Raw genomic sequence first — 15,879 nt, forward strand, 5'->3', positions numbered from 1 at the left:
ATAGGATAAATAGACAAAGTCTTTTCCTTGGGGTCAGTGAGTCCAGAACTAGAGGGCATAGGGTTAGGGTGAGAGGGGAAAGATATAAAGGAGACCTAAGGGGCAACTTTTTAACGCAGAGTGTGGTATGTGTATGGAATGAGCTGCGAGAGGATGTGGTGGAGGCTAGTACAATTGCAACATTTAAGATGCATTTGGATAGGTATATGAATAGGAAGGGTTTGGAGGGATATGGGCCGGATGCTGGCAGGTGGGACTAGATTGGGTTGGGATATCTGGTTGGCACGGACGGGTTGGACCGAAGGGTCTGTTTCTATGCTGTACATCTCTATGACTCTATGATTCTAACCTGCATACTGTCCAATTCTAATGCAATAAATTTTTGGTGTCTTCCAAAGTCATAAATTAGTCAGCATACTGTCCAATTCTAACTCAATAAATTCTTGGTGTTATCCAATATCCATTGCTTTCCTCTTAGGCCCTGGGTTTGTTCTGTTTCTGTTTAACCCCTTTGCAGTGGCTAGTAAATGACAGGTTGTGGTGGCAGTCATGAGATGGACAGAGAGGCTAGTCTGCCTTGACACTCCAGCCATTTTGTTGTACAGCAGGGGCTGATGGGTCAGACAAGTCATTGCCTGTGGTTTGCTACATGTTGCAATGCTTGGGTGAGGAACCAGACTGGTTTCAAATAATCATCGAACTCAGACCTGTTCAGTTGTAGACTGCTGAAAGAGCATTGTAAACCTCCTGTAGTCCGTTTTCATACAGAACATTCAGGATGGCGAGGGTCATGTTCACGTCCCACTGAATGACATTGTGCCTGTTTTCAGACCATCTATTCCACCCAGTCATAGAATCATAAAAAAATGTCCAGATTACAGGGGAGAAAGTGCTGGATGTCTTGAAATGGTTAAAAGTGGATAAATCCCCAGGACCTGATCAGGTGTACCCGAGAACTCTGTGGGAAGCTAGAGAAGTGATTGCTGGGCCCTTTGCTGAGATATTTGTATCATCGATAGTCACAGGTGAGGTGCCAGAAGACTGGAGGTTGGCAAATGTGGTGCCATTGTTTAAGAAGGGCGGTAAAGACATGCCAGGGAACTATAGAGCAGTGAGCCTGACCTTGGTGGTGGGCAAGTTGTTGGAGGGAATCCTGAGGGACAGGGCGTACATGTATTTGGAAAGGCAAGGACTGATTAGGGATAGTCAACATGGCTTTGTGTGTGGGAAATCATGTCCCACAAACTTGATTGAGTTTTTTGAAGAAGTAACAAAGAGGATTGATGAGGGCAGAGCAGTAGATGTGATCTATATGGACTTCAGTAAGGCGTTCGACAAGGTTCCCCATTGGAGACTGGTTTGCAAGGTTAGATCTCATGGAATAAAGGGAGAACTAGCCATTTGGATACAGACTTGGCTCAAAGGTAGAAGACAAGGGTGTTGGTGGTGGAGCGTTGTTTTTCAGACTGGAGGCCTGTGACCAGTGGAGTGCCACAAGGATCGGTGCTGGGCCCTCTACTTTTTGTCATTTACATAAATGATTTGGATGCGAGCATAAGGGGTACAGATAGTATGTTTACAGATGACACCAATATTGGAGGTGTAGTGGACAGCGAAGATGGTTACCTCAGATTACAACAGGATTTGACCAAATGGGCCAATGGGTTGAGAAGTGGCAGATGGAGTTTAATTCAGATAAATGCGAGGTGCTGCATTTTGGGAAAGCAAATCTTAGCAGGACTTATACACTTAATGGTAAGGTCCTAGGGAGTGTTGCTGAACAAAGAGACCTTGGAGTGCAGGTTCATAGCTCCTTGAAAGTGGAGTCGCAGGTAGATAGGATAGTGAAGAAGGCGTTTGGTATGCTTTCCTTTATTGGTCAGAGTATTGAGTACAGGAGGTGGGAGGTCATGTTGCAGCTGTACAGGATGTTGGTTAGGCCACTGTTGGAATATTGCGTGCAATTCTGGTCTCCTTCCTATCGGAAAGATGTTGTGAAACTTGAAAGGGTTCAGAAAAGATTTACAAAGATGTTGCCAGGGTTGGAGGATCTGAGCTACAGGGAGAGGCTGAACAGGCTGGGGCTGTTTTCCCTGGAGCGTTGGAGGCTGAGAGGTGACCTTATAGAGGTTTATAAAATTATAAGGGGCATGGATAGGATAAATAGACAAAGTCTTTTCCCTGGGGTTGGGGAGTCCAGAACTAGAGGGCATAGGTTTAGGGTGAGAGGGGAAAGATATAAAGGAGACCTAAGGGGCAACTTTTTAACGCAGAGTGTGGTATGTGTATGGAATGAGTTGCCAGAGGATGTGGTGGAGGCTGGTACAATTGCAACATTTAAGAGGCTTTTGGATGGGTATATGAATAGGAAGGGTTTGGAGGGATATGGGCTGGGTGCTGGTAGGTGGGACTAGATTGAGTTGGGATATCTGGTCGGCATGGAGGGGTTGGACCGAAGGGTCTGTTTCCATGCTGTACATCTCTATGACTCTATGCATTAGATGATTGTCGATGCCTGAGATTGGCTTGTGTCAATCCTAATTTTTTTAAAATACCTATATGTATACTCACTTACTCTGCCAGTTTTTCTTGAAATGATATGCTTTTAACCTGCATCCTGAGCAAGAATGTTAAAATATTTTTTGTTTCACAATGAAGAAAGAGAAAGTGATCAATTGTAGAGTCTTAAAGATATACAACACGGAAACAGACCTTTGGTCCAATGCATCCATGCTGACCAGATATCCTAAATTAATTTAGTCCCATTTACCAGCTTTTGGACCATATCCCTCTAAACCCTTCCTGTTCATATACCCATCCTGATGCCTTTTAAATGTTGTCATTGCACTAGCCTCCATCACTTCCTCTGGCAGCTTATTCCATATTATCATTACATTGGAGATATTTTCTTCCTTTGATTTTATGTATTTAGGGAGTACTTTGTGGTTAGTGTTTTGTTTTATGTTGATTGTTACTAATTTCCTTTACAGAGCAGATTCAGAATAATGCAAAACTGGGCATCATATTCCAGCACAATCTGTAATCTCTTGGCTCATTGCATCCCTTACTCTCCCATTATCATGAAACCTGGGAGGCAATCCTGGTTCCGTGAGGAGTATAGAACAAGGATCAGCAATCGGCATACCCTCCAAATGAAGAACAAACCTTGGTGAAGGACTGCAAGGATGCTGAACAGTCATATCAGATTTTAATGGATGGAGCTAAACAATTCCATGACCAATAACACAGATCTAAACTCTGCAATCCTGTCACATCCAGTCAAGAATAGTGCTACACAACTAAACAGGATTTGGATGAGCCGGTGTTGGACAGGAGTGGAAAAGTTAAAAATCACACAACACCTGAAGGAGCTGTGCTCTGTAAGCTAGTGCTTCCAAATAAACCTGTTGGACTATAATCTGGTGTTGTGTGGTTTTTAACATTTGAACCATTCATCCTCATTGGTAGTAGAACCAGCTGGTGCGATTGCTTAATTTTGCCTTTGTCGTGTTGTTTTATGTACACAGGATGTACACAGTCATGTGTTAGGTAGACACCATGGGATCATCTTCTACTCTTCTCATTAATCCAGGTTTGTTCTTGATGTCACTGGGAGAATTACTTCGTGGGGTTATAGGTTGTGGTTGAATATTATTCTGTTGCTGACAGCCCACATCACCTCCTGGATGCTTAATTATGAGTTGCAAGATCTATTCTGAATCTGTTCTTTTTAACAAGATGGCAGTGTCACAAAATGTTGTCCTCGGTATGCAGACATCACTTTTTCCACAAGATCAAGCAATGGACAAAGGCAGATATCTATGCAATATAAAGATTATTGATATCAATGTCAAATAGGTTTGTAGTTAGTTCATTTATCAAGTAAGAATTACTACTATTACTATCATGTAGTTCGCTATACCTGAGGGTCTGCACTTTTTTTTGTTGTTATCAAGCTACAGGTACTATCGGCAAATATTTCTTCTTCCACATTTCCTGGGATGTTTCTACTGGGGACTTGTCATCCACAATGGTATTCCTGCAATGGTGTTGGACAGAAAGTTCAAGGATACCAAACCAATATTAATGAAGACGCAGCAAAATGTACCAAAGTAGAGATGGTGTTTGACTGCAGGCAATCCTGAGGTGATATTCTGGGATTGCATGGTGGCTCAGTGATTCACACTGCTGCCTCACAGCGCCAGGGACCTGGGTTCGATTCCATCCTCAGGTAACTGTCTGTGTGAAGCTTGCACATTCTCCCTTGAGTTTCTGCATGAGTTTCTTCTGGGTGTACCGGTTTCATCCCACAGTCCAAAGATGTGCGGGTTTGGTGAATTGGCCATGCTAAATTGCTCATAGCATCTAGGGATATACAGGCTGCATGGGTCAACCATGGGAAATGCAGCGTTGGATGAGGTGGGTCTGTATGGGATGTTCTTTGGATGGTCAGTGCGGACTTGATATGCTGAATGACCTGCTTCCATACTATGGAGATTCCATGATATTCTCATGCTTCAGCACATATGCTGTGATGTGTGTTCAGATACCAAGCGTAATTCAGAAACATGTCACAACTTCAGTACAATCAAGGGCGGCACGGTGGCATAGTGGTTAGCACTGTTGCCTCACAGCGCCAGAGACCCGGGTTCAATTCCCGACTCAGGCGACTGACTGTGTGGAGTTTGCACATTCTCCCCGTGTCTGCGTGGGTTTCCTCTGGGTGCTCCGGTTTCCTCCCACAGTCCAAAGATGTGCAGGTCAGGTGAATTGGCCATGCTAAATTGCCCATAGTGTTAGGTTAAAAGGGGTAAATGTGGGGGTATGGGTGGGTTGCGCTTCGGCAGGTCGGTGTGGACTTGTTGGGCCGAAGGGCCTGTTTCCACACTGTAAGTAATCTAATCTAATCTAATCTAATCTTATAATGGGAAGATAGCTGGTACAGCAACATAGCCAGAAATTATGTGTCCAGATTCTGTGGATGCCCTGAGTCATCAGGAATTGCTAGAAACATTTAAACATCCAATGGGCATTTTCCACTGTCTGGAGCCTTCTAATAAAGTCCCCATGTCTGGGTTAGCATCAGAGGCTGCAGAGGTTTCCAGCTGTTTGAGGTTAGTCGCTGCCAGGAAAAGTGAGAGAGATTAAAACATTTCATCCACCTGGATAACTATGAAACTGATATCTCCCCTCTCAGCACTGACACCACCCCCACCCTTCAAACCCCATAGGTATCTGTCCCATTGATTTGGCTGTAACTTCTGGCCATCATTACCTTTATTAAGAACTTTGACCCTAATCCACAACACCAAATCCCCATGCACCCCCCCCCCCCCGAAAATTTGCATCTCCCCTCCCAACTTCCTCCAACTGTCCATGGATACAAACACCAAACTAACTCCTCCACTCCACCGATCCCACCCACTTTACTGGTCCTTCTTGACTGCCTCAGACTCCACCCACCCTCCACCCCCCCACCCCCCCCCACACACACAACCTATATTATAATCACTCATGTACTTACCCATCATATATACCCCTCACCCACCTGACAGCTAACTCCTCACTGAACTGCCTCACCCCCTTGGAACTCATTACAAATCTCTCACCCAGCTCTCATTCTATCCCCCAACTCATCTGGAACACTAACCATCATACAGCTGGCGAAAGTGAGGACTGCAGATGCTGGAAACCAGAGTTTAGATCGGAGTGGTGCTGGATGAAGGGCTTTTGCCTGAAACGTCAATTTTCCTGCTCCTCGGATGCTGCCTGACCTGCTGTGTTTTTCCAGCACCACTCTGACTTTAACACCTCACTCAACTGACAGCCTATCCACGCAAACGTGGCACATTACCCCATAGCACACTGCCAGCCAAGACCCCCAACTAACTGACAACCTTATCCCTTCAACCATTTGGCATCCTACATCTTTCAAGTGGCCAGGAGGTGGCTTCAGGACCATTAAATCCTGGAATACTACAGTAATTGCCATGTAAACGTTTCAAAAGTTTGCTGCTGGTTGTGTGGATTCCTAGCCTGGTCTAATCTGCTTCAGCCTGGTCTGGCAATTCAGACAGAAAACTCCTCAGATTGGTGTGTATTAGTTTGTTCAGTAGTAGTGATGCACTATCAGGAGATCTGGGCAATATTCTGAAACATTTACCTGGATTAGTAACTTTGGAGCAATTACCCACCATTTCTTCCTGACTTCAGTACCTCACTCCTCCACAACACAAGCCAAATCCCACTCTTATAATGTTCGAATTTTTCATGAAATTTCTCGAGGTTAACTGCTCCTTCTATTGAAAATCTCCCAGACCATTGTCTTCTATAAATAGCACACTTCAAGTGTTCTGCTTGACTATCTGTGTGATTTGTGTTTGCTTACATTGATCTTGCCTTTGTAAGCTGAAATGTTTATGACCTTATTTCTCGGAGGTTTGCCAGGTTTCTTGGAGACAGAATAAGCCTCCCAGCTGTTTCTGCCAATAATTCCTCCCTAGTTCTGTCAGCAGTATTGTATTCCCTGTTACACTGCTTCAGAATTCTGATTTTTTTCTAATGTTTTATGCATGTGCGGTACTGCTGGGAGTTCACTGTGTTGCATTCACTTCCCTTTTGATGTGTTCAGAATTGGCACTCATTTAAATTAAAATGCATCTAATTGCCAACATGTAATGCTTTGGGGGCTTAAACAAAACAAGAGATGGACAATGATTTGAAACAAAAATGATAGGAAGATAGGAAAAGGGCCATTCAGCCCCTCAAACCTCTTCTATCATTCAATGAGATCATGGCTGATCTGTGGTGAATACCAGATGCCTGTCTTTGGCCCTATATCCCATCATTCATTTGTTTGACAAAAAAATGACCTATTTCAGATTTATAATTAACAACTGATCCAGCATTCACTGCTACTTATGGAAGAGAGTTCCAAATGTCTACACCCTTTGGATGTGAAAGTGCTTCCCAACATCTCTCCTGAACGGTCTGGCCCTAATGCCCAGATGCTGCCCCCGGTTCTAAAATCTCCAACCGGTCGAAATAATTTATCCTTATCTAAGAAGGAGAACAGGTAAAACAGATTAACTTAGAAACTGGATTAAAGTATGCATGCAATTATGATATTGCTGCTATCACAGAGACATGATTGAAAGAGGGATAGGATTGACAGCTTAACATTCTGGGATATTGATGTTCTAGATGAGACCAAGGAGGAAGCAAAGGAGGTGGGGGAGTTGCATAACAGGTAAGGGAGCAGCTGTGTTAAGGGAGGACACCCTGGAAGGATCTTGCAGTGAGGCATTATGGGTAAAGCTCAGCAATAGGAAGGATGCAACCACAATGCTGGGATTGTACTACAGACCTTCCAGCTGTGTGCGGGAGATAGGGTAAGGGATAATGAGTCAGGTTTTGGAAAGATGTGAAAATAACAGGGATGTTGTGGTGGGTGATTTTAACGTCCCCTATATTGATTGGGGTTCCCTCAGTGCTGGAGGTTTGGATGGGGAGTAATTTGTTAGGTGTGTCCAGGAGGGTTTTTGAAACAATATGGGGATAGTCCAATGAGGCAGGGGACCATACTGGATCTGATATTGCTAAATGAGCCCAGCCAAATGATCAGAGTTTCAGTGAGGAAGCATTTTGGAACAGTGACCATAATTCTGTAGGTTTTTCGATACTTATGGATAAGCACAAAAATGGACCTCGAGTAAAGGTTAAACTGGGGGAAGGCCAACTATAACCGAATTAGGCAAGAATTGGAGAATGTGGATAGGAAGCAGCTGTTTGAGGGTAAATCCACATCTGACACGTGGGAGTCGTTTGAAGGCTAGTTGATTGGAATGCAGGAAAGGGATGTTCCTGTGAAAATGAAGGACAGGAATGGCAGGATTCAGGAACCTTGGATGACAGGGAAAATTATCAGCTTCATCAAAAAAAAGGAAGCATACCTAAGGTCTAGGCAATGAGAAACAGATGAAGAATATAGAGACTGTAGGAAGGAACTCAAATGGGGAGTTAGGAGAGCTAAAAAGAGCAATGAAATGCCTTTGGCCAGGAGGGTTAAGGAGAATCCCAAGACATTTTATACTTATAGTGTGAATAAAAGGGTAGCTAGGGAAATAGTAGGTTCACTCAAGGATAAAAGAAGGACATTATGTTTGGAGCCAAAGGAAATGGATGAGATTCTTAATGAGTACTTTACACCAGTATTCATCAAAGAGAGGGACATGAGGGATGTTGAGGTTAGGGAATGGTGTGTGAATACTCTCAAGCAGGTCAACACAATGAAGAAGTAAGTATTAAATGTGTTGAAATGCATTTAGCTAGTCAAGTCCCCAGGGCCAGATGTGATCTATCTCAGGATTCAGTGGGAGACAAGGGAGGAAATAGCTGGGGCCTTAACAGTTATTTTTGCATCCTGTTTGACCTCAGGTGAGGTTCCAGAAGAACTGGAAAATGCCAATGTTGTACCTTTGTTCAAGGAGGGAAGTAGAGATAATTCAGGTAATTACAGCCCAAGGTCAGTGGTGTGGATGCTGTTGGAGAAGATACTGAGAAACAGGAATTATTCACATTTGGAAGCAAATGGACTTGTTAGTGATAGGGAGAATGGGTTTGTGCAGGGATGGTCATGTCTCACCAACATGATTGAGTTTTGTGAAGAGGTGACAAGGATACTTAATGAGGGAAAGACAGTGAATATTGTCCATATGAATTTTATTAAGTATTTATTAAGGTAACTCATGGCAGGCTGGCACAATAGGTAGAGTTACGTGGGATCTGTGGTGTGCTGTAAAGAATTGGTTTGGTCAATAAGACAGAGAGTAGTGGTAGATGGATTTTCTTTTGAATGGAGATCAGTAGCTAGTGGTGTTCCGCAGGGATTAGTATTGGGACCTTGTTGTTTGTAATATGTATAAATGATCTCGAGCAAAATGTAGGTCGTCTGATCAGTAAGTTTGTGAATGACACCAAAATTGGTGGTGTTGCAGATAGAGAGAAGGATTGTCAAAGAATACAATGGAACATAAATTTCAGATTTGGGCTGGAGTTTAATCCGGACAAATGCTAGGTGATACATTTTGGATGATCAAATTCATGTGTGAATTATACAATAAATGGCAGAGCCCTTAGGAGCATTGATATACAGAGGGATCTGGGCATACAGATTACTAAGGTGGTCAAGAAGGCATATAGCACGCTTGCCTTCATTGGCCGGGGCATCGAATGTAAAAGTTGGCAAGTGACATTACAGCTGGACAAAACTTTAGTTAGGCTACATTTGGAATATTGTGTGCAGTTCTGGTCGTCACACTAGCAGAACAACGTGGATGCTTTGGAGAAGGTGCAGAGAAGGAGGTTGCCTGGTCTGGAGGATTTTAGTTCTGAGGAGTGGTTGGATAAAGTCAGATTGTTTTCATTGGAAAGACGGAGGCTGAGGGACGACCTGATAGACGTCTACAAAGCGATGAGAGGCATTGTTGGAATGAATAGTCAGAGGCATTTTCTCCAGAATAGAAAGGTCAACTGGAAGAGGGCACAGGTTTAAAGTGGTAAAAACAATGACTGCAGATGCTGGAAACCAGATTCTGGATCAGTGGTGCTGAAAGAGCACAGCAATTCAGGCAGCATCCGACGAGAGCTGCTCGTCGGATGCTGCCTGAATTGCTGTGCTCTTCCAGCACCACTGATCCAGACACAGGTTTAAAGTGAAAGGTGGAGAGTTTACAGGAGAAGCATGAGGATGGTGGTAAGTGTCTGAAATGTACTGTCAGTGAAGGTGGTGGAAGCAGGAACATTAGCAATGTTTAAGATGCATCTTGTTAGACACATGAATGGTAGGCGAACATAAGGATAGAAATAATGTATGGGCAATAAATTTGTGGGCGGTACGGTGGCACAGTGGTTAGCACTGCTGCCTCACAGCACCAGAGACCCGGGTTCAATTCCCGCCTCAGGCGACTGACTGTGTGGAGTTTGCACATTCTCCCCGTGTCTGCATGAGTTTCCTCCGGGTGCTCTGGTTTCCTCCCACAGTCCAAAAATGTGCAGGTTAGGTGAATTGGCCATGCTAATTTGTCTGTTGTAAATGTATGGGTGGGGTGCGCTTTGGCAGGTCGGTGTGGACTTGTTGGGCCGAAGGGCCTGTTTCCACACTGTAAGTAATCTAATACTGGGTAGAAATAAGGACTAGGAATCAGCACCTGGTACTGGAAGGGCCTGTTCCTGTGCTGTATTGCTGTTTATTCCATCCCGTCTTTTCTTGTTAATATCTTGAACACTTCAATCAGACTGTCTCTTAACCATCTAAATTCTAGGTAAAACAGGCCTCATTTATATAATGTCTCCTAATAATTTAATCACTGAAGTCCAGGTATCATTCCTGTAAACCAAATATTGTATTCCCTCCAATGTCAAAATATCCTTCCTAAAGTGTGGTACCCAGATTTGTACTCCAACCGGGCTCTTCCCAAGGTTTTGTATAACTGCAGTGTAAGTTCTGCATCTTTGCACTCTCGTCCTCTAATATAAAGACCAGCATTTCATTAGCCACCTTGATTATTTTCTGCACCTGTTCATGATATTTTAAGACCTCTGCATATGAACCCTAAAGTCTCTTTGAACATCCATCATATTTGACTATATACTTTCTAGAAAGTACCCTGATCTATCCTTTATCAGTCCAAAATGGATTATCTCACACTTGCTTACATTTTACTCCATCTGCTTTAAATATTTTCCTATTCACATAGTCTATCAACATCCCTTTATAGTTTTATCTATCATCTACACTGCCTGCAATGCCATCTAATTTTGTGTCATCAGCACATTTGGACACAAGACTTTCTATGCCATTATCCAAGTGTTAATAAATAAAGTGAAAAACTGAGACCCTAATACAAATCCTTGTGGAACACCATTGGTCACATCCTGCACTTTGAGCACTACCCATTATCCCTACTTTCTGTCGCCTGCCACCCAACCATTTTCCCAGCCAAATCAGTAATTTTGCCTCAATTCTGTGGGCTTCTGCCTTAGTTGACAGCTTCTTATGTGGGACTTCACTGAATGCCTTCTGGAAGTCATGGAATCATAGAGCACAGAAATAGACCCTTCAGTCCAACTTGTCCATGACGACCAAATTTCCAAAACTGAACTTATCCCATTTGCCTGCATTTGGCCTATCCCTCTAAACCTTTCCTATTCATGTACCTGTCCAAGTGTCTTTTAAATGTTGTAACTGTACCTGCATCAATCACTTCCTCTGGCAGTTCATTCCACACATGATAAAGTTGTTTCTCAAATCTCTTTTAAATCTTCCTCCATTCATCTTAAAATTATGCCATCTAATTTTGATTCCCTTACCTAAGAGAAAAGAGATTTGCTATTTACCTTATCTATGCCCCAATATGGTCACCCCCTCAATCCCCTGTGCTCCAGTGAAAAACATCCAACATTTATAGAAATGTTGGATTGGGAGAATCCAATGGAATTGGGAGCAGACATTGAGCCACATCTGCAATTACTATAATCTGCAATTATCTCCTGTCCATTAACTTCGCCACGGCTTCAAAACATTCAATGACTTTGTCAGTTATGACCTATCCATCATGAATCTATGCTGACTCTCCCTGATTAACTGAACATGTTTGAGTTGTTCAGTTACACTATCCTTGATAATAGGCTCCAACAATTTTCCCATCACAGATCTTCGGTTTAACTGGTCTGTAATTCCCTGGTTTTCCTCTTTTACCCACCTTAAAGAGTTGAGTGAAATTGTAACCTTCCAATCCAGAGGCACGTGTCCTGTATCTGGGGAACTCTGAAAGATTATAGCGAGGGCATCGTCAAAGTGCTCTGCATTATTTCCTAGAACCAATCCTTTTAAAATTTACTGAATAATTTAAGGCAAGTTTTGTACGTCAAAAATATCCATGGCATTATTTTAAACTTCATACAACTTTCCATTACGTGGAGACTGTGTTGTTGTGGTTAGATCACTCGACTAGAAATCCCAGGCTTGATGTGCTGAAGTCTGGGTTCAAACCACCAAATGGAAATGTCCAATTAATAAGTTTGGAATAAAAAAATGATTGTGATAGCCAGCATGGATTGTTGTTAAAAACTCATTCAATTTATTAAATATCCTTCCTTTAAAGCAGGAATGCTGCTATCTTAACTTGGTGAACCACACATGTGACCCCAGAAATGTAGCAGTGTGATTTACTACCCTCTGAAATGGCCTAGCAAGCCATTTAGTTCAAAGGCAATTTAGTTCAAATGGCCTTGTCAGCAACATACACGCTTACTTTGTGTAAAAGACTTGGGTAGATATAATGCTAAGAATTGGGAGCAGACATTGAGCCACATCTGCAATTTAAAAGATCTGCTGTGTGAAAGTTTGCCAAAAAGTAAAAAGAGACACATGTGAGGTTTAGAGTTCCTATTCTATTTCAAAAAACTTAAATTGCAGCTTAGATTCATGAGTGCTGTTGTGAGATCCTGTGATCAACAACACTTAAGGACTTTTACTTCTGTCGCAGGCAGGAAAAGAAACACTATTTTAGTCATTTACCTCATTGGTGCTTTGTCAAACTTGAGTTTGGAAATTACACAGTTGGCTTTTTACAGAAGTTGTGAATCACTATGCATGCTGGCCAACTTATAACTTTCCAGTTTATTTAGTAAATTGCATATAGTCTTTCATTTCCTTTCATTAATTTTATTACATTTGTTCTTCAGCGTTTTAACACAGAAATTTAAAAGCATGAACTGTTCCCTGAGAAAAGTGGAAATTCATAAATATATTGCTGTACATCTTAAGCATTGTGAGGGATTTTGGAACCAAAAACTTACACATCTGTTGAAGAATGAAGATTTTGTTCCTGTTGCAAAGATTGGATACATTCTTGGTGAGCACAAAGAAAGCAGCCTGTCACTGAGTGATGTTAAGGAGCGAATATGAACCAGTATATTTGGGGAGTGAGGAAATTTGGTGTTGTCAGAAAGCGAGTGCTTTTCATATGGAAGGAGTGGGCCCAGAGAAGGAGTAGCATATTGAATTGAATTGAATTTATTGTCACGTGTATCGAGGCACAGTGAAAAGCTTTGCCTTGCGAGCAATTGAGTGGGAGCAGCGGCCGAGTTGAGGTGAACCCGGGAGACTACAGCTAAGGTAAGAGTTTTTTTCAAAATTACTTACCTGTAGCGGGCATCGGTGTTTGGTTTTCTCTCTCCTTCACAGAAAGAGCGGGAGCAGCAGAGGAAGTGACGGCAAGCAGAGGGGCAGCCGAGACCCGGAAGCAGTTAGTGTAAGCTTAGCTGGGTTAGTTTTTTTCCCCCTTTAAAAGCGTGAAGGAGAGTTATAGGGAAGTAGTAACTCCAAAGATGGCAGATAGATGGGTGACAGTGAGGGGGACTGGGAGGAAGCAGCCAGTGCAGGGACCTCCTGCGGCCATTCCCCTCAAGAACAAGTATACCGTTTTGGATACTTGTGGGGGGGATGACTTACCAGGGGTAAGTAACGGGGCTCAGGTCTCTGGCACGGAGCCTGTCCCCGTTACTCAGAAGGGAAGGGTGAAGAAGAGCAGAGCAGTAGTAATTGGGGACTCGATAGTTCGTGGCACAGATAGGCGGTTTTGTGGGAACGAGAGAGACTCACGTTTGGTATGTTGCCTCCCAGGTGCAAGGGTACGTGATGTCTCTGATCGTGTTTTCCGGGTCCTGGAGGGGGAGGGGGAGCAACCCGAAGTCGTGGTCCACATTGGCACCAACGACATAGGTAGGAGGAGTGCTGAGGATGTTAGACAGGCTTTCAGGGAGCTAGGTTGGAAGCTTGGAGTTAGAACAAACAGAGTTGTTGTCTCTGGTTTGTTACCCGTGCCACGTGAAAGAGATTCGAGGAATAGGGAGAGAGAACAATTAAATGCGTGGCTTCAGGGATGGTGCAGGAGGGAGGGGTTCCAGTTTTTGGATAACTGGGGTTCTTTCTGGGGACGGTGGGACCTCTATAAACAGGATGGTCTACACCTGAACCTGAGGGGAACCAGTATCCTTGGGGGGCGGTTTGCTAGTGCTCTTGGGGGGGGTTTAAACTAACTCGGCAGGGGCATGGGAACCCAGATTGTAGCTTCAGGGTGCAGGGCCTGGAGTGTAGGGAGGTGAGGAACATGGCATCAATTTCCAAGGAGGGTGCCTGTAAACAGGGAAGTGGCTTGAAGTGTGTATACTTCAATGCAAGAAGTATACGAAATAAGGTAGGTGAACTTGCAGCGTTGGTTGGTACCTGGGACTTCGATGTTGTGGCTATTACGGAGACATGGCTAGAACAGGGACAGGATTGGCTGTTGCAGGTTCCGGGATTCAAATGTTTTAGTAGGGTCAGAGGTGGGGGTAAAAGAGGGGGAGGTGTGGCATTGCTTGTCAAAGATAGTATTACAGCGGTGGAAAGGACGATGGATGAGGACTTGCCATCTGAGGTAGTTTGGGCTGAGGTTAGGAATAGGAAAGGTGAGGTCACCCTGTTAGGAGTCTTTTACAGGCCTCCTAATAGTCCTAGAATCATTGAAGAAAGGATTGGGAAGGTGATTCAGGAGATGAGTGACAGTAATAGGGTGGTTGTTATGGGGGACTTTAACTTTCCTGATATTGATTGGGAAAGCTATAGCTCAAGTTCGTTAGATGGGTCAGTGTTTGTTCAATGTGTGCAGGAGAGTTTCCTGACACAATATGTAGACAGGCCAACAAGAGGTGAGGCCATACTGGATTTGGTTCTGGGTAACGAACCAGGCCAGGTGTTAGAATTAGAGGTAGGTGAGCACTTTGGGGATAGTGACCATAATTCGGTGATTTTTACACTCGTGATGGAGAGGGATAAGTGAGTACTACAGGGCAAGAATTATAGCTGGGGTAAGGGAAATTATGATGCGGTGAGGCATGACTTAGGATGTGTGGCTTGGAAAAGTAGACTCCAAGGCAAGAGTGTAAATGATATGTGGAACTTGTTCAAGGGGCAACTATTGAGTGTCCTTGATAATTATGTACCTGTCAGGCAGGAAGGAAAGGGTCGTGCGAGGGAGCCGTGGTTTAATAAGGAATTGGAATCCCTTGTTAAATGGAAGAGGGCGGCCTATCTCAAGATGAGACGTGAAGGTTCAATTGGGGCGATTGAGAGTTATAGGGTAGCCAGGAAGGACCTGAAGAGAGAGCTAAAAGCAGCAAGGAGGGGACATGAAAGGTCCTTAGTAGATAGGATTAGAGAAAACCCTAAGGCTTTCTATAGGTATGTTAGGAATAAAAGAATGACTAGGGTAGGAATAGGTCCAGTCAAGGATAGTAGGGGGAGGTTGCGTGTGGAGGCGGAAGAGATTGGGGAGACACTGAATGAATACTTTTCTTCAGTATTCACTCAGGAACAGGGCATTGTTGTCGATGAGAATACTGAGGCACAAATAAGTAGAATGGATGGCTTTGAGGTATGTAGAGAAGAGGTGTTGGAAATCCTGGAAAAGGTGAAAATAGATAAGTCCCCTGGGCCTGATGGCATTTATCCTAGGATTCTCTGGGAAGCAAGGGAGGAGATTGCAGAGCCATTGGCCTTGATTTTTATGTCCTCTTTGTCTACAGGAGTAGTCCCAGAAGACTGGAGGATAGCAAATGTGGTTCCCTTGTTCAAAAAGGGGAGTAGGGATAGCCCTAGTAACTATAGGCCGGTGAGTCTCACTTCTGTTGTGGGCAAAGTCTTAGAGAGAATTGTAAGGGATAGGATTTATGCACATCTAGATAGGAATAATGTGATCAAGGATAGTCAGCATGGTTTTGTGAAGGGCAAGTCGTGCCTCACAAACCTTATTGAATTCTTTGAAAAGGTGACGA

General features: G+C 43.6%; 1 protein-coding gene across 1 annotated transcript in view; it reads right to left on the bottom strand.

The window, feature by feature from the left end:
* The window catches only part of LOC122558467 (attractin-like), a 115,080-nt gene that overhangs the window by 11,643 nt on the left and 87,558 nt on the right, over positions 1–15,879 (bottom strand). The gene's annotated exons all lie outside the window — the stretch shown is intronic.

This window comes from Chiloscyllium plagiosum, unplaced genomic scaffold (assembly GCF_037043375.1).
Source record: "Chiloscyllium plagiosum isolate Xiang-an unplaced genomic scaffold, Cpla_swu_hap1 HiC_scaffold_1, whole genome shotgun sequence".
Taxonomy (NCBI): Eukaryota; Metazoa; Chordata; class Chondrichthyes; order Orectolobiformes; family Hemiscylliidae; genus Chiloscyllium; species Chiloscyllium plagiosum.